Consider the following 18,653-nt stretch of genomic DNA (forward strand, 5'->3'; position numbering starts at 1 on the left):
AATTGCAAAGAAGCCTAGAAATACTATTTAACCTTTTTAATAATAACTGAAGTAATATGCAGTAACATGAGTTTGATCTAAGCATTCATAGGGAGAAAAAAATAGATAAAAATGTCTAACATAAACAATTGGGTGAACAGTCTATAAATTTGATAATCTTTTTATCTATTTATAGAATTGATTAATTTACCTATATTAAATTGCCTATATGAATAAACCTATCTCTTATTTTTTTCATGTTATAATTGTATCAGTACATATACCATTGAATTTCACAAGTATCCAAACTTGATAGATATTAATTAATGAATCAACTCCAATGCCACAGAGTACTTAGGACTGAAGTTTTGTAATATGGTTAGATATGATTTTCCCCCTGAAATGTTAAATTTAACTAAAAAGATATTTAATGAAATAATTTGCATGTGAATGTCTAAGCAAACACACAGGCCACCAATATTACCCTTGCAGTGCAATGTTTCAGGCCATCTGTTTCTTTCAATCAGCTATTGGTAGTTTGACACCCAAATTAGAAGTTTAAATAAACTTTGAAAAAAGGGCAATTAGCTGGGACCAGAACTGAGTAACAGGATAAAAATTAGGCTGCATTACATTTGGGAAATAATGTAGAATTTTTGTGATCGCCAACTGCTCATTACTAGAAAATCTCATCTCTTTAAGTCCACTATTCTCCCAGTGATGCTACATTTCTACAAATCATGGATTGCCATTCTCTAGAGAAACTAGATTACAAATAACTGAAAATATGATGAAATGATGTGTGGCATGTAAAAGGAAGCTGGGACATGATCTATCAACAAGACTGAAATAGAGGAAAAGACACCTGAGTAGATATCGGGTATGGGTAGTGATGAAAATTGCTAAGGGCTGGCTTCATGAGACACATTAGGAAATGACACATTTCTATCTTAAGTTGTTATTTACATACTTTACCAGTTTAGCACAAGATTTATCATGGAAAAACATTTTCAAAAGCAAAATATTTTGAAATTAGTAAATACTTGCTTAAAGATATTATTATGGTTAGTAGTAGTAGCAGCAGTAACAGTAGTATTAGTGTAAATAAGTAATGGTAGTAGTAATGCTGGTGGTGGTAGTGGTAGTAGTGATAGTAATAGTAAAGTAATAGTAATATTAATGGTGTTGGTAGGTCCCATTTGGTATGAATAATGAATACTGTAAATATTCAAATGAACAATATTTGAATTTGTGATGATATAAAATATAGTAATTGGTTCTAGCCCATTGAAATATATAGTGTAAATTTAAATAATGTGACCATTATTGCCCATTTCATGGGATTCATTATTCCAATTAATAGAAGGACTTCGCTGTAGTATATTTGGAAGCAAGAGCCTTTGTCCTTATTGAAAAAGGAAGTAGCAATTTGAACAGATGCTAAATATGTTCAATGAGTGTCCTTGTTTAAAGAGATAAAAGCAGGAAATGCTGTATTTCTTAGGACAACTGGAACTGGGCAACTGATGTATGCTTCTTTGACGGATATAACTCTTATGCAAGTTTCATAACGGAATATTGGTGACTTTTAAACTTTTAAACAATCAGTAATTTGTTAATGAATTACTTTGGGTGAGGCCCTGTGCTAAGTGAAGAAAAGGCAAAGAAAAAGTCAAGCCTTGGTGACCTTGACAAGCTTACTTTTTAATGAAAGAATAATATGTACAAATGAGGATATGTAATTAGCAGGAGGACAAGTTTAAGGAAGGAAGTACTTGCAAGGAGTCAGGGTTTCTGAGAGCAAAGGTGAAGAAGGGATCCATTCCAGGCAAAAGTTTGTGAAGATTCCAGAACATCCAGTTTATAATATCCAATTATTGGTGAAGTGGGATTTGAGTTCTAGACAGAAATTATAACTTAGCATAGTGTCTGACACATAATCATTGTTCAGCCATGTCTAACTCTTCATGATCCCATTTGGATCATCTTGGCAAAGCTAGCGCAGTAATTTGCTATATCCTTTTCCAATTCATTTTGTAGATGAGGAAACGGAGGCACATGGGTTTAAGTGTCTTGTCCAGGGTCACCCAGCTACTGTCTGAGATTGGATTTGAACTCAAGTCTTTCTGATTTCAGGCCTGGCTCTCTATTCATTGTACAACTTAGCTGTCCCAATTGCTATTATTGACACAGAGTAATATACCTGATTAATTCTGCATCTATCTATGTATCTATTTTGTGTCTATGCATCTACTACCACCATACAAAAAAGGGCATTGTGGGCAAAAAGAAGCTAACTAGCTTGTTAATTTGCATTTATATTTAATACATAGAATGTCAAGATTTGGACCCAGATCTCCTCATTCAAACTCAGTTCTCTTGCTATCTTTTTGACAAAAGAAGAAGCATTCACGGCCATACCTGGTACATATTTATTTATAGAAAAGTATTTGTTTTTCACATTTTCTTGGAACAGTCACTGATTTCTAAAGTGACACAGAAAAAGCAAATTGAATTTTTTTCTTTTGCATTTTTAGGAAAAGTTCAAAGAATTTGAGGGATCTAATTATAAGTCCATTAATTCTAATTGGATTGGAGATTTAGTTAGTCAATCAGACAACAAACATTTATTAGGCACTTGCTGTATGCCAAACTCAGGAACAAAGGATCCAAAGAAAACCAATAATCTAGTTCCTTTGCTAGAGGAGTTTACAATCAAATGGGAAGACACAAAACACAAATGATGACAAAATTCTATTTACCTATCTGTCTATCTACCTATTTATCTCTTTGTATATATCTATCATCTAGCTCTTTCTATTTACCTATCATCTTCATCTATCTCTTTCTATATCTATCTATCTCTCTTTCTGTTTACCTCTTTCTATCTACCTATTTACCTATCTCTGTCTCTTTCTATCTATCTCTGTCTATCTATCTATCTATCTATCTACTTATCTATCTATGTCTATCTCTTTGTCTGGCTATCTATATCTTTCTTTCTATCTACCTCTCTATTTATATCTTTCTTTCCATATATCATCTACCTTTCTCTTTCTGTCTATCTGTCTGTCTGTATATCTATATATCTATGTCTATCTCTTTCTATCTATATCTTTTTTTTCTATCATCTACCTATCTCTTTTTGTCTGTTTAGCTATCTATATCTATCTAATTTCCAATTAGTCTTTGCATACATAAATGTGTATATATATACATGTATAGATATATTCATACACACACACATACACACAGAGAGTTGGATTTCTTAGACAGGACTTCAGAGGACATCTAGTCTTGAATCCTCCTTTGATCTTTTGAAGAACTGAAGTTAAATGAATTCTTCAAGTATTCTAGCAGATGGATAGAACACTGGCCCTGGATCAGGAGGACTTGAGTGCAAATCCAGCCTTAGACACTTGATACTTACTATTGGGTGACTCTGGGCAAGTCACTTAATCCTAAATGCCTTGACAAAAAGTTCCCTAAGGGAATTAGGGTAAGGAGCAATATTTGAATGGAGATCCTTTGATGGAGAAGCTAGTACTTTTAAAAACATCATCATATATCTCTTGGAGACAGAACAGAAAGAAAAGCAATTTCACTATTCATACACAGTAAGTTTATGAAAGGATCAGTTAGACTGTAAATTTCTTGAGGGTAGGGTCTATACCCAATAACTCTTGGAGATCATCTATACTACCCAACCTAGGACTGTGCACATAATAGAGGGTCATTTAGTAGATATTTCAGATATATTCAATAGTAGAATCAAATCAAATCGGTTGCTTCCTTGAACCATACCATTAACCTCTCTTTAAGAAAAGAATAAAAAGGTTCCTTGAAAAGATTGGATGGAGAAGGACATTGATCACCTTTCATATGGCTTTGACTTGGTTGGGAAGAGTTTTTCACCTGGAAAGGCTGGCAGAAGGACACTTAATTCCAGAATGGTCCCAATGGCAGAATAGGATATCAAGTGAAAAGTGAGATTCCAGCTGGAAGAGAAGTCCAAGAACAGATTTGTTTTTTTTGTGCATCTTGTGCTTTTATTTTTAGCCAGACCTTGTGTAATATGTCTATATTTGAAAGGAGAGAAGATAGGCAGACTTTTTTTTTCATGATGCCAATTGCAATAGCTCATAGTTCTTTTGTATTTTACAGTTTACACAATGCTTTCCATATATTTTGATCTTTGAGACTCAAAACAGCCTCAAGAAGGAGGCTTGAGCAAAAGTACCATTCTTCCCATTTTATAGATAGAATCAGAGATATGTAGTGATTTTGTACAGGACAGAGCTTTTGAAAGTTGAAGGAATCCCTGGTGGCCACTAATCCATTAGTCACCAAGTCACCCAAAATGAACACTTACATGTTTACTATAGGTACCTGGTGGTAGAAGGAAATCTTTGGCCCTCACCTGGGCTAATATGTAAAAATTTGTTAAGTACACCCTATATGATAGGTACTCTGTAAAACACTGATAGTGAAGTCATGCATATCCTCAAAGAGCTTATATTTTAATGTAAGAGGTAAGCTATGTCCTAAAGTGTTTTTTAAGGAAAAAACATGGGTACCTGGGGAAAAGAAAGGACTATATATAGAAGGTGGCTCTTGATCTGAGTCTGGAAGGAAATTCAACTTTCCTGAAAGCAGAGGAGAAAGTTCTAAGTACCAGGGCAGCCAGTACAAAGGTATGGTGCTGGGAAATAGAACTTGTGTGTTAGAGCCACATTTCTAGTATAATTGAACTGAAAAGAACATGAAGTAAGATAGGAAAGGGCCACATTGTGACTGGTTTTATATACTTAACAGAGCAGTATATTCTCTCTCTTTTTTTTTATTTAATAGCCTTTTATTTACAGGTATATGCATGGATAACTTTACAGCGTTAACAATTGCCAAACCTCTTGTTCCAATTTTTCACCTCTTACCCCCCCACCCCCTCCCCTAGATGGCAGGATGACCAGTAGATGTTAAATACATTTAAAATATAAATTAGATACACAATAAGTATACATGACCAAAACATTATTTTGCTGTATAAAAAGAATCAGACTCTGAAATATTGTACAATTAGCTTGTGAAGGAAATCAAAAATGCAGGTGGGCATAAATATAGGGATTGGGAATTCAATGTAATGGTTTTTAGTCATCTCCCAAAGTTCTTTCTCTGGGCGTAGTTGGTTCAGTTCATTACTAGAGCAGTATATTCTCAATCTGAAAGGTAATAGGAAACCACTAGAGTTTATTGAGCAAGAGTGTTACATTATTATACTTGAGATATATGAAAAAAAATCACCTTAGAAGATATGTAGAGGGTGGATTAGAGAGGGAAGAGAATTAGGGCAGACGGACCAATTGGGAGACTGCAGTAACAATCTTAAAGAAAGATGGTGAGAGTCACAAATCCAAAGCTTTTCTGCACATGAATCTGTTAGGGTTAGAGGAAAGGATAGAGATCACACAGAAGAGGAAAAACTCTAATCAACTACTAAAATACTTGCCTGCACACTTTATAAAGAAGGAATTTTTAGTACTGAATATGCTTCTACTCAGAACTGACTTCAGAGAACCATATTTTGAGATTTTCTAGGAAACTGTTACTCAGAATCCTTACCTTTCTAAAACTTTTCACTTATAATTCTGGTGAGTTCTGAAATGTAGCCTTTATATTTCATTACTGATTAATATCCTTAATTACAGAATCCACTTAAATCACTGAACCAGCCAAGGAAAGAAAAAGCCATAGGAAGGCATCCTGTGAATAAGAGATTCCAGTTATCTTGAATCTAGAGAGACCTCTGATGCTTATAGGAGACATGAATGTCTTACGTGCATGCACTTAACTATAAAATGACACAGCTTCTTGAAGGTCAAGCAAGAGCTTCAGGGACCATTTGTGTTGCTTGTACCCAAACTCAGTCACCCAACTCTTTGTTATGCAAAAGCTTCCGAGTGAGAGAGAAAGCACCAACTCTTGAGGCAGCCCATTAGATTTTGGAATAATTTGGATTTGTCAAGATATTTCTCCTTACTTCTGGCTTAAAGTTGCCTCTTTGCCTCTTCCATCAATGAAACCTTGTTCTGCTCAACAAAGTCAAACAAAATGACTAAAATCACCAGATCAAATGAAAGTGCCTCAAATGCTAGATACACTCTTTTTGATTTTTCTCTTCTTCAGGCTCAATATACCTTATTCTTTCAATTGTTCCTCATATGGTACAAACTCAAGATCTTTTATCATCCTGGTTGCCATCCTATGGTCTTCTAGTTTATTTCCCCATGTATATATATATTGTGTCAAGAACTGAACGTAACAAGATTTGATCCAATCAGCATCAGAGAGACTATTACTTCCTTATTCTAGAAGCTATGTCATTTTTGGAGATAGAGCACTGAGTTTGGAGTTAGGAAGACTCATGTTCCTGAAATCAAATATGGCCTCAGACACTTATTGTAATGTCCGAACTAGCTCACTGGTAGGCCTCAGAATCAGTCACAGTAAGGATCAAAGTCCTTGGTGTTTAGGAGGAGAAGTGAAGGAGGCAGGCAAGCTGCCACGTGACTCATCAAAGGTGGATCCTGAGCTCTGGAGTCCAGAGGCTGAAGTCTTCCCTGCTGAGCAGGCTGCAGCAGAGAGACTCTGACTCTCTCCCTCAGTTCTCCAATCCTTCCCTATGATTACCTCACCACAACACATTCAGCAGGCACCAATCATGACAAGAGCCATCACATCATCATATCATCTATGTATATGTTTATAGAACCTTTATCTCACATTGAGTAGGTACTTAGCCTTAAGTACTCTGTTGTCTTAGATTCAAGTACATCTTTTTCAGAGTTCTAGCCCTCTGCAATTTTTTTTTTTATTTAATAGCCTTTTATTTACAGGATATATACATGGGTAACTTTACAGCATTAACAATTGCCAAACCTCTTGTTCCAATTTTTCACCTCTTACCCCACCCTCCACCCCCTCCCCTAGATGGCAGGATGACCAGTAGATGTTAAATATATTAAAATATAAATTAGATACACAATAAGTATACATGACCAAAACGTTATTTTGCTGTGGAAAAAGAATCAGACTCTGAAATATTGTACCATTAGCTTGTGAAGGAAATAAAAAATGCAGGTGTGCATAAATATAGGGATTGGGAATTCAATGTAATGGTTTTTAGTCATCTCCCAGAGTTCTTTTTCTGTAGCCCTCTGCAATTTACTAATTATGTAACAATGGGCAAGTTACTTAATCCAATTTACCTCAGTTTCCTCATATGTAAACTGAGCTGGAGAAGGAAATGGCCAACCACTCCAGTATCTTTGACAAGAAAAATGCAAATGGGGTTATGAAGAGTTAGATATGATTGAAAAATGACTGAACAATAGCAAAATATCTTTCTTACTGTAGCACAATATTCCATAGCTTTCTTGGATTCCATATCAAATTATTGACCTATTAAGTCTGTGGTCCACTAAAGCTCCCAGATTGTTTTCAGATGAATTGCTGTCTATTGCTGCCTTCCACATCTTAAACTTATAAAATTGAAGAAAAAGAAAATTCAGATGTGGCAATTTCCATTCATCTTCTTTAATATTGATTTCTGTGTTCTAGTTCAAATTTTGGGTCAGTCAGTGGGTCAGTTCACACTAAGTGTGCAATAGGGGATATAGGTCTGTACTTGAAGTCAGGAAGATCAGGTCAAATTCTAGCATAGGTCACGACTAGCTAACTGACCTTGAACAAGTCATTTAATCTCTTTAACTCAATTTCCTTAATTATATAATGAAGAGGTTGAAGCCACTGGAGAGAAAGGTCCTGTTTAGGTCAGCATCTCTTATTCTATTATATCTAAACCGTCTAGCTTAAAAAGCCCCAAACATCTTCAGGCTTACTGAGCATGACATCTATTTTTAGATAATTAATTAAAAATATTAAACAGTGCAGGGCCAAGTAGGTGTCCTTTACTGGAGACTTCCTTCCAAGAAGGAAAAGATAATATCTAAATAAATTTCCACTTACAAGATGCATACAGACCAGGAAAAAGATAGACCAAAAGTCTATTAATAGGGCACTGATACCTAAGTTACATAAAAGAATATCTGTGGCTTTTGGCAAAGCCAGGTCACCCATCCCAACTGATATTCATCCTTAGGGATCAAAAGAATTACTGGGTGTGATTACTAAACCAGGTGCAGTGATATTTGTAGGATCTTTGAGAAAGGAGAGCTGCCTGAGGCCTGGAAAAAAGAGATATATTGCTTTGATTTGTAAAATAAAGAAGAGAATAGACTCTATAAACTATATACAAGTAAGATTGATTGATTCATGTCACAATTTCAGAATAGATTATATTAGAGGGATGGAGAGTAAACAATCCAAAAGGGAAACAGTCATCACAGAGACAACAAGACTCCATCATGGCCAGAGCATGCCAGATTAATTTTATTATCCTTTTTTATTGATTACTTAATGAGACAAGGAGTATGTAAAATTATATAGCTTTAATTAGCAAGATTTTAGTAGAGCATTTAATGAAGGTGCTCATTTTATGGAAGGATGGAGTAATGTGTTTTATACATTTATACAGATAGATTCAAGACTGTTTGAATGCCTGGAACCAAAAGAGTCATAGAGATCTGGGTTCATGACTTCTGATACATACTGTCACCTTAGACAAATCATTTGCTTTTCATTGTTCTGGGGACTCTTTATGACTATAAATGCAGTAAAAGCACAGATATGCATTGTTGGTGGTGGTTTTCTCACCAAGTGAAATCTCAGAGATAGCCCCCGTTCAGATCTACCCAGGAATTGAAATTAAACAGGATTGGAATCCATGTCTATAGATTCCATGTCTACAGACCCTCTGTAATCTACTACTTTTATAATGTCAAATCCAAAACTTTCCACTATTCCAAGATGCTTAAAAAGTTTTATAGTTTCATTAAAAAAAAAAAAAAAAGGATTATGTCTGTAGGAAACTCCTGGGGAGAAATTCCACCAATGCAGATCACTTCCACAATTATAGACATAGATAAATATTAGTAAGCCTGAGAGGTAAGTGACTTGTCCAGGATCACATAACCAATATAGGGGCACTGAGAGATTAAGTGACTTCTTGTCAGGCATCATATAAATAGTAGGTGTTAAAAGTAGATCTTGAACTGAGAACTCTTATCTACTAAGCCACTCAGTTTCTGTCTTACCTCTCATTTTATGATTTTTTTCACCAAAGCATCATAGATTTAGAGCTGAAAAGGGCCTTAATTATCATCCCGTTCAATCTCCTAAATTATAGGTGAGGAAACTGAGGCCTAGGGTAAGTAACTCGCTTGACTAAGATTATACATAGAGGAAGTGACATAGACAGGATAATTACAGACATCAGTGAAGCAGAAGACAGAGATTTTTGGTGTCTCAAAAGTATCTTTTTTCACACCCAACGTTGTACCCCACAGATAGTTTCCATCACCCATTTCTGTGCAATTCCAGTCTTGGCCAAAAAAATGTTCACTGGGCTTATTGCCCACTGCTCGATGCGTCAACACCTGGCCTTCTGGCTCCTTCATATACCACCTGTTCTTTGGGTATTGTTATTGAAGATAGAATATGACAAGTTGAAGAGAGTTTGCCAATTGAACATACTACTACAGAGAAAAACTGAAAAAAGGAAGAGAAGTAATCTATTTTTAGATCAAAAAGGCTTAAATGTTCTACTTCTAATTAATGCTCTCATCTGATGCATCCTACTGGGTATCAATACGTATAAGTGCCTCCAAAATGTAACACACAGTCCTTATAATTAAAGGCATTTGACACTGCTCCTCATATGGATGTAGGTTTTTTCTAATGACCATTTCAGTGAGAGCTGATCCATTTTTCAAAGTTTTTTTCTTTTGGCAGGAGTCACCTGGGATTTGCCTAACAAGTGATTGTAGAACTTTTAATTGGGAAAGCATGGACAGAGCCACTTTTCCTGTCCCTGTTATAACAAAAGGCACTATGGATTGTAGCAGAAACAGACAAACTGAAGAATGTGTAAGTATTCTGGGTATTTCCTCATTCTGTATTTAAAGGGACAAGTTTGAAATTTATGTCTGAAGATTTCTCTAGGGAACAAGAAAGAGAGATTATTTTCTAGGTATTTCCTAATGCTACCTTGCTAAATTTTAGTCTCAAAACTAAAAAAAAAAATGTATTTGGGAGAATTTTGGCTCTAGTTGCTTATTCACACTTGGGATGAAATTACTTTTACTTATTAAAAACCTTAAGGGGAATACAGAAGTCCTAACCCTCTGACTTCCTGATCTCCATTTTCTCTTGGCATGATGTCTGTCTTCATTTCTCTCTTACCATTCCACTGATAAAATTACTTTGGGTAGGATCACTCCATTTAACCAACCTTTAGTAAATCTCTACTCTCTACAGTGGTGTGATGTAATGGGAACACCAAAAAACTTGCTAGATCAAGAGCCATAAGATGTAGATTTGAATCCTGACTCTGAAGCTTAATACCATTGGGACTCTGGGCTTTAGCTTCCTCCTCTGTGAAGTGAGGGCATTATGCTCAATGTCACTCTAGGGATAATTCCTGGCCTAAGTATAAGATTGTATGATTTGAATCATTTAAACTCTCTGGATCTTGGTTTCATCATCTATGAATGAAGTTTGACCCAGATGAATTCTGATATTCCTCTGGACTCTACATGTATGACTCTTTGATCTCTTGGCTTCTAAGATCTCTTCTATCTTTAAACTATAATGTTTTTCATGTTTAAGATGTATGAGACTGCCTGCCATCTAGGGGAGAGGGTGGAGGAAAAGAAGGGAAAAGTTGGAACAGAAGTATTTGCAAGGGTCAATGTTGAAAAATGCATATATTCTGTCAATAAAAAGCTATTAAAAATATAATGTTTTTTTCTTTGAATTGTTTTGCACTTTGATCCATCCTGGAGATGAGTTCTCTCCATGTCTGTGCCAGCCCTCTTTTTCCTCCCAGATTCCAATTATAGGTCTCCTGTTAAGCCTTAATGTTAACCTATTCAAATATTTACAATAGTTACAAAATTTACAATGGCTAAGCTCTTCTTCAGTAATGAGAAATAATTGATCAAATTTTGGTGACAGATGATAATTGTTACATACAAAGTTTATGCTTCCATTCATTGCTTGAGGTAGCCAATGGATTCCAATCTTTCATGTCTCGAGTTGCTGACTTTGTCAATATCTGTGTTGTTTCATATTCTAGAGTTCTGGGTATCAGAAGTAACTGGGTATACAGAAGCAACAAATCAATGGATATATTAGTGAGTGGAGGGAGACTGCAAATGGGGAAATTAGTTAGGAGTCTATCTCAATGACCCAAGTAAGAGGTGATAAAAGGTCTGAACTGGCTTAATAACTCTGCTTTATGACTGGATAAATAACTTATCTGTATCAGTTTCCTCATCTGTTAGAATGTTAAAATCTGAATAGTTTTATTGTGAGGATTATATCATATAGTGTGCATAAAACACTTTGCAAACTGCAAATACCTATATAGTATACCAATGAAAGATAATTTGCATATAATCTGCATACATGTATACCAATGAAAGATAATTTACATATAATCTGCATACATGTATATGTGCAGATATGTACATGTGCAATAATATGTATATATTGTTCAGTTATTCAGTTGTGTCTGACTTTTTATGGAGTTTTAACTTGGCAAAGCTATCGAAATAGTTTGCCTTTTCCTTCTCCAGTAGATTAAGATAAATAGAAGTCAAGTTACTTGCTCAGAGTCACACAGCTAGTAACTCAGGTCTTCCTGACTCTAGACCTAGCACTCTATCCACTAAGTCATGGAGCTATCTTTACATACATACACACACAGACACACACAGACACATTCTGTTTCTGTCTCTGTCTTTCTCTGTCTCTGTCTCTCTTTGTCTTTGTCTTCCACCCCTTCTGTCTCTGTCTGTCTCTTTCTGTTTCTGTCTCTCTTGTCTGTCTCTCTCTCTATCTCCCCATCTTTGTCTATTTTTCTGTGTCTCTTTCTCTATTTCTGTTTGTCTGTCTGTCTTTCTATGTAAATTCATGTCCTTTCAAAAGTCTTAATATAGTTTTGAGTTGTTAAAGTTTAAAATTATTCAAGACCGAGACACCTAATACTAAGTATTGTCATTATTTCTCTGGTACATTGTTGCTGAAAAGACAACATATTTCTCATTAGAAGACCCATGTTGACATTGAGTTTTTGCCACTAATGGCTGTATGGTTCTGGACAAATAGCTTAACTGCTCTGGACCTCAGGGGCATCATTTGTAGAACAGAGTAATAAGCAATATCAACCCTTATTTTGCAGGCCAGAAAGCATCCCAGAAATAGGAGCAGTCCTTGTGTGGATGGGTAGTTTGTATCGTCAGTTGCTGCATACAACCATAATGAAAAATAAATGGAACACTAAGGCAAACATAATTAAGGAGGTAAATTGGTGACAAAAAAAAAAAAAGAGCAGACAGTGCTTTCTACAATGTAATAAACATTTCTTTTAGATTATTCACACCACTGCTCCCATCTATTAGTCCCTATAATTGAGAGATGACTGAAGTTAATATTGTAAATTTGAAAAATAAAAGATTAAAATCAGAAAAATACATTTAAAATGAAAAAAAAAGTTAAAGAAGGGCATTACTTTGTTTTTTTTTTTCCAGGTAAAACAAAATGTAATTTTCTTAGAAGCAATTTCATTTTTGGTTAAATCAAATTTATTTGAAATCTACATGACATAATACTCTCTAATTCTAGTGGATTCATGATTCCATTATACTGGGGATGTTCCCCTTTGGAGTGGATTGTAGTCACTTATCCTGCACAATTTTCATTTGAGTTTTTTTTTTATTTTGGTCAATTCACATTAATAATTCATCTGAAGTGCTAGCAGTCTTCCTCTGGTTCTTTTAATGTCACTAGGGTACCAATGTTGCATTTAGAATGCCCATCAATGCTCTCTTGTTCTTGATAATAAGGAGCACAGCACTCTTTCTGATGGTAGGTGTCCTTGATGATCTCTTTCCTGTCACTCTTCATATGTAAATCATTATTAATGATATTGCCACACATCTCTCTGTTAGCCTTTTAGTTGCTTGTAATTTTTATTCTTTCAAGATTATGCTGCTTGAATGATTTCAGAGATGCCAGAGAGACTTACATGAACAGATGCTAAATGAAATGAGCAGAACCAGGAGATCATTATACATGGCAACAACAAGATTATATGAAGATCAATTCTGATGGACACGGCTCTTTTCCACAATGAGATGATCCAGGATAGTTCCAATGGTGTTGTGATGAAGAGAGCCATCTACACCCAGAAAGAGGCCTGTGGGAACTGAGTGTGGATCACAACAAAGCATTCTCACTCCTTCTGTTGATGTTCACTTGTATTTTGTTTTCTTTCTCATTTTTCCCTTATTGACCTGATTTTTCTCTGCAGCAAGAGAATTGTATAAATATGCATACATATATTGGACAACATATTTCTATCATGCTTAACATATATTGGGTTACTTGCCATCTAGGGGAGGCGATGGGGAGAAGGTGGGGGAAATTTGGAACACAAGGTTTTGTAAAGGTCAATGTTGAAATTGTATTGTATTGTAGATCCATGCGTATGTTTTGAAACTAAAAAGCTTTAATAATTTTTTTAAAAAAGATTATGTGGCTCCATGACTTACAGCTACATCATAAGTCCATTTGATGATTCCAGGGGAAGACCTTTATTGGAAGGAGTTGATTTAGGATCATTGGAAGTACTTGCCCATTATTTCATATGTATAATACAGTCCAATCTCCTGATCATTCTTGGCCTAAGCTCTTTGTCTGTCTGAAATGCTTGTTCAAGAGATTTAAGGAGGAAATGAAGTGAGAGAGGTGGCTAATTTTGGAATTGGAAAGACCCAGATTCAAATCTTCTCTGATACAAATTAGCTGTAGGGTCACAGTGGGCAAGTCACTTAACTTGGAATGCTAGACAACTGTCAATCAATCAATAAGAATTAAGTGGCAACTATGTATTAACCATTGTTATAGGCTCTGGGGGCATAAGAACAATTTATAGAGTTTATATATACTATATGTTTATATATACTATACATAAAATATATGTACTTAACTTAACTTGATGGAAGGATAAGAGAAAGGCACTAGTACTTAGCAGGATTGGAAAAAAGATGCCTCAATTTAAAAGAAGATTTTAAGAGATGGAAGTATAAAAGGAGAGTATTCCAGGAAAGAATTACAGCCATCATAAGGCATGGAGATGGAAGAGGGATTGTTTTGTGTACTAGTAAGTCGTCACTTTTGGCTGGACTATGGTTAATGTAAGGAGGAATAATATGTAAAATATCTGGAGATGTAGAGTGGGATCCATTTGTGAAGCACCTTAAATGCCAAAGGGTTGGGATCAAATCCTTTCTAGGAATGCTAAGGGGGGGCCTCTGGTCATTACTAAGAGAGTGACATGGTCAAACCTACTATTTAGAAAAATCATTTCAGCAGCTCTGTGGAGGATGGGTTGGATTTGGCAGAGACTTGAGGCAGGAAGATCAATTAGAAAATTATTGTAATGGTCCAGGCTAAGATGGTAGCCATGTGAGTGGAGAGATGAGGAAAGATGCTGTGGAGGTAGAAATGGCAAAGATTGGAAAGGTAGCAGATATATATGGTACGTGAGAGGGAGAAGTTGATGTACTCTGTATGTACTCTGTACTCTGGAGAGGGGTGAAATAGGAAAATTAAAGGGGAATTTCTTAGAAAAAAGATAAGATTAATCAATAAAAGGCAGTTATTAACTGTGTGATAGGGATACAACTGTGACAACTGAAACAATGCCCCTCAGCAATGGGGCTTCCATTCTAATGGGGTAAACAATAAGGACATATAGAAGTAAATGCATTGTAAATATGAAGTGAATCAATACAAAATATCCCAAAATTCTTTGTGAAATTTTAAACTTTTTTTTGGTTGTTTAATTATAGCTTTTTATTTACAAGTTATATGCATGGATAATTTTATAACATTGACAACTGCCAAACCTTTTGTTCCAATTTTTCCCCTCCTTCCTCCCACCTCCTCCCCCAGTGGCAGGTTGACCAATACATGTTAAATATGTTAAAGTATAAATTAAAAATTTAAGCTTTTAAAGCTTAAAAAACTACCAAAGTTTTAACATTTCCCTAAGACTTTTGGAAGAAATATAAGGTAGATGAGGAGACTTCATAAAGAAGGTGGTACTTGGGCTACATTTTGAAGGAAAAGGGAGATTTCAGGAGGTAGAGATGAGGAAGGAGATGATAATCATTCTTGTATGGCTTTCCTCACAGTCCCAAGAGAATCACTTTGTCATTCTCGGAACATCATAGAAATGGGATCTTTATGATAAATTATAAAGAGGGCAGCATGATTCAATGAATGGAGTGTTGCAAGTGGCTTCTGGAAGTTTGGTTCAGATAATGTTTTGGCACTTGCTAACTAACCTACCCTGTACAAATCTCTAATGCTCTCAGAGCCTGTTTTCTCATCTCTAGAATGGAAACAATAGTATCTGCCTCAAAGGACAACTGTGTCCCAATGTGATAAAATATATCAAGTGTCATGGAACTTTTGAAGACAAATGAAAGTTATTAATATTATCGCCTCAAAATTTCATTATAAAGAGAGTTCTTGTAAGCCCCAAATTACCAAGGAAATGTAAATTTGTTCTTATTATTAGATAAAGACTGCTTCCTTTAAATGCTATAGGGAAATCTAAATATTTATTTGTAGTCAGCTGAATTATCCTCTGAATGCTTCCGAAATGGAAGATCATCTATTACTTTATTTACACATAATTTAATGGTTGGATTTTCCAATCACAGTAGTAACTTTTTAAGGCAATCTTTTTAAATGCAAATTGCATAGATTTGTTGACAAGCACTTTGGGGCAATTGGAAAGTCCTTAATATGTCTTATGTACATATGGATCAGTATTAAATAAAGTGGAAAAATGCTAAAGATTTTGGAAGAATCCCCAAACCAAATTTATTGGAAAATCATTTTCATTTATTGAATTCTCTGCTATGGTTGGTGTCTGAATTTAACTCTTAATATGTCTATCTGTCTCTCCTTTCTTTTTCCTCTCTTTTAATGAATAAATATCCATAATAGCTATTTGCATACATGTATCTACATATGCATTCGTGTACATATACATGCATCCACAATTAGATAACCTTGTACACAAACTTATTCATGCTTCTCTGCTAACTACTACCATATATTTGTGTTTATATACATACATACAAGCACATATATATACATGTATATATATGCATATATACATATATATTTATGTGTATACATAAATAAAATCAATATTTTTTTTATTGACGACATAATCGAGTATCGTGATATACATTGACAATCATGTTGCATCTTAGGGAAACAAAGAATTTCAAGAGCTCCTTTGGCCCACACCCTACCTTCAGGTAGGCAATGTGTTATTGTTTCCATTGAGAGGAAAAACCTATCTAGGCCTGGATTCACAGTTTTATGTACTATTTGACACTTCCAACTCTTCTTATCCCACATCCACATATCCTTACAGTCACCAAATCTTGTCACTTTTACTCTGATAAATACTCTCTCTCTCTGTCTCTCTCTCTGTCTGTCTCTCTTTCTCTCTCACATTCTTTCTGTCTCTGTCTCTCTGTCTCTGTCTATCTCTGATTTTATCTCTATTTACATGGTTCCTACTCTACTTCAAGCTGCCATTGTCTCTCTGTTTAGACTATTGTACTGACATCTTGATTGTTTTCTCTACCTCCCTATTTTCACTCCCATCTGTTTTCTGCACAGTAGTGAAAGGAATTTTCCTGAATTTTTGGTTTAATCACATCACTTTCTACTCAATAAACATTTCTAATGGCTTCCTATGATTTCTGGGATCAAACTCAAAATCTCCTATTTTTCATTTTAAGCTCTTCCTAAACTGACCCCATCTTACTTTTCCAACTTTATTTTCCACGATCCCTATGCATAAATTCTACATTCCAGCCATACTGGCTTTCTCTCTGCTCCTCAGATTATGGTCAGCCTTCTATTTTTATGCCTTTGCACTAGCTGCTTTTGTTAAAATAATCTTTCTCCTTTTACTCCATACTCTCTCTTGCTTCCTTCTAGGCTTAGCTGAAGTATCATCTTCTAAATGAGTTCCTTGGTCTCCCCAACTGCTAATGCCTTCCATTCAAAGGTTGTCTTGTACTGATTTGTTTATATTTTGCATATATTTGTATATGGCGGAGTTGTCTCCAATCCATGCTAAAATGTCAGCTCCTTGAGAAAAGAAAATGTTTGGTTGTTGTTTTGGTAACTCCAGTCCCTGGAAAAATGACAGGTACTTAATATTGGTTGATTAACTTGCTTGAATCATGTAGCTGGAATGGTGTGAGAACTTAATTTTTATTTTTAGGGTAGTTTTTTCTTCCCCACCACAAAACTTTGCTTTTCAAAAAGTCAAGCGTTAAATGACTTCTGCAAAGTCACATAGCTAGTTAATAGCTGAAGTAGGACTAGGATCCAAGTTTCCTAGCTCTCAAAGGAATGTTCTTGTGGTATTTAATGGTTGTATCCATACAGCTGTAATATTCACAACGCACATTCTGTAAAATGATTTTGAAGCATGTTCCTTACAACAACTTTATGAGGCTGATGATGCATGTATTATCTTTCCCATTATAGAGATGAAAACACTGAGACCCAATGAGATCAAATAGCCTGCCCAGCATAATCATTTCATTCAGGATTTGAAGTCAGATTCCATCTGCCTCTAAATCTAGTGATTTTCTCTATAAACTATGATCAAGAACATAAATGTAAAGTCATTTCTTTTGCTTTGAGCCCAAGGTGACTCCAGAACCAAAGTCAGATCTATGATGAAGTAACTAGATTCATGGGTGTTTTCTAGCTAGCACTAATTTATCCAGAAGCAAATATTTGTGACAATTCAATCTTCTAGGCCCCTGGCCTTTTCCATCCCACGAATCCCACCTAGAAAGGGTTATCATTAAGTTGAATCCAATAATCTTTAAAATCCTTTCTCCATTTCAACTCAAAAGAACCTTTCTGGCTCTAAGAGATAATCTAGATCATAGATATAATTATTTGAAAAGACCTCAAAAGCCATCTAGTCCAATTTCCTTATTTTATAGATGAGGAAACTGAGACTTAAAGCTCCATATGATTTGCCCAAAGTCATATAATCATTAAGTCCCAAAGAGAGGATCTGAAGCCAGGTTTTTTTCACCTGAAAGTAACAGTTCTTTCCATTGTCCTAAGTCAATGCAATCTTCCTAATTCTATAGGGTTTTAGGTTGACATCCATAGAGGGGAAATAACTTATTTAATAAGTTATATTGAATAATTAATATAAATAATATCATCATCATTATTATTAAATAACTATATTATATATGATTAAATATAATCATGCTAAGCACTGTGTCTATGAATGCAAAAGTGAAACAGACCCTGCCCTCAAGAATCTTCCAGTTGGATAGAGGAAACATCATACATGCATTCAAATATATTCAGAAAGAATTCAATGATCTTTGGATAGGAGATATTAGCAGTTGAGGAAA

At 35.1% G+C, this 18,653-nt stretch overlaps 1 long non-coding RNA gene across 1 annotated transcript in view; it reads left to right on the forward strand.

The window, feature by feature from the left end:
• LOC116421193 overlaps positions 1-18,653 on the forward strand; it is a 34,790-nt gene that overhangs the window by 15,857 nt on the left and 280 nt on the right. Inside the window, exon 2 of the long non-coding RNA XR_004231492.1 lies at positions 9,889-10,023. This is a non-coding gene — a long non-coding RNA (uncharacterized LOC116421193). The remainder of the gene's footprint in view (positions 1-9,888; positions 10,024-18,653) is intronic.

Source organism: Sarcophilus harrisii, chromosome 2 (assembly GCF_902635505.1).
Source record: "Sarcophilus harrisii chromosome 2, mSarHar1.11, whole genome shotgun sequence".
Taxonomy (NCBI): domain Eukaryota; kingdom Metazoa; phylum Chordata; class Mammalia; order Dasyuromorphia; family Dasyuridae; genus Sarcophilus; species Sarcophilus harrisii.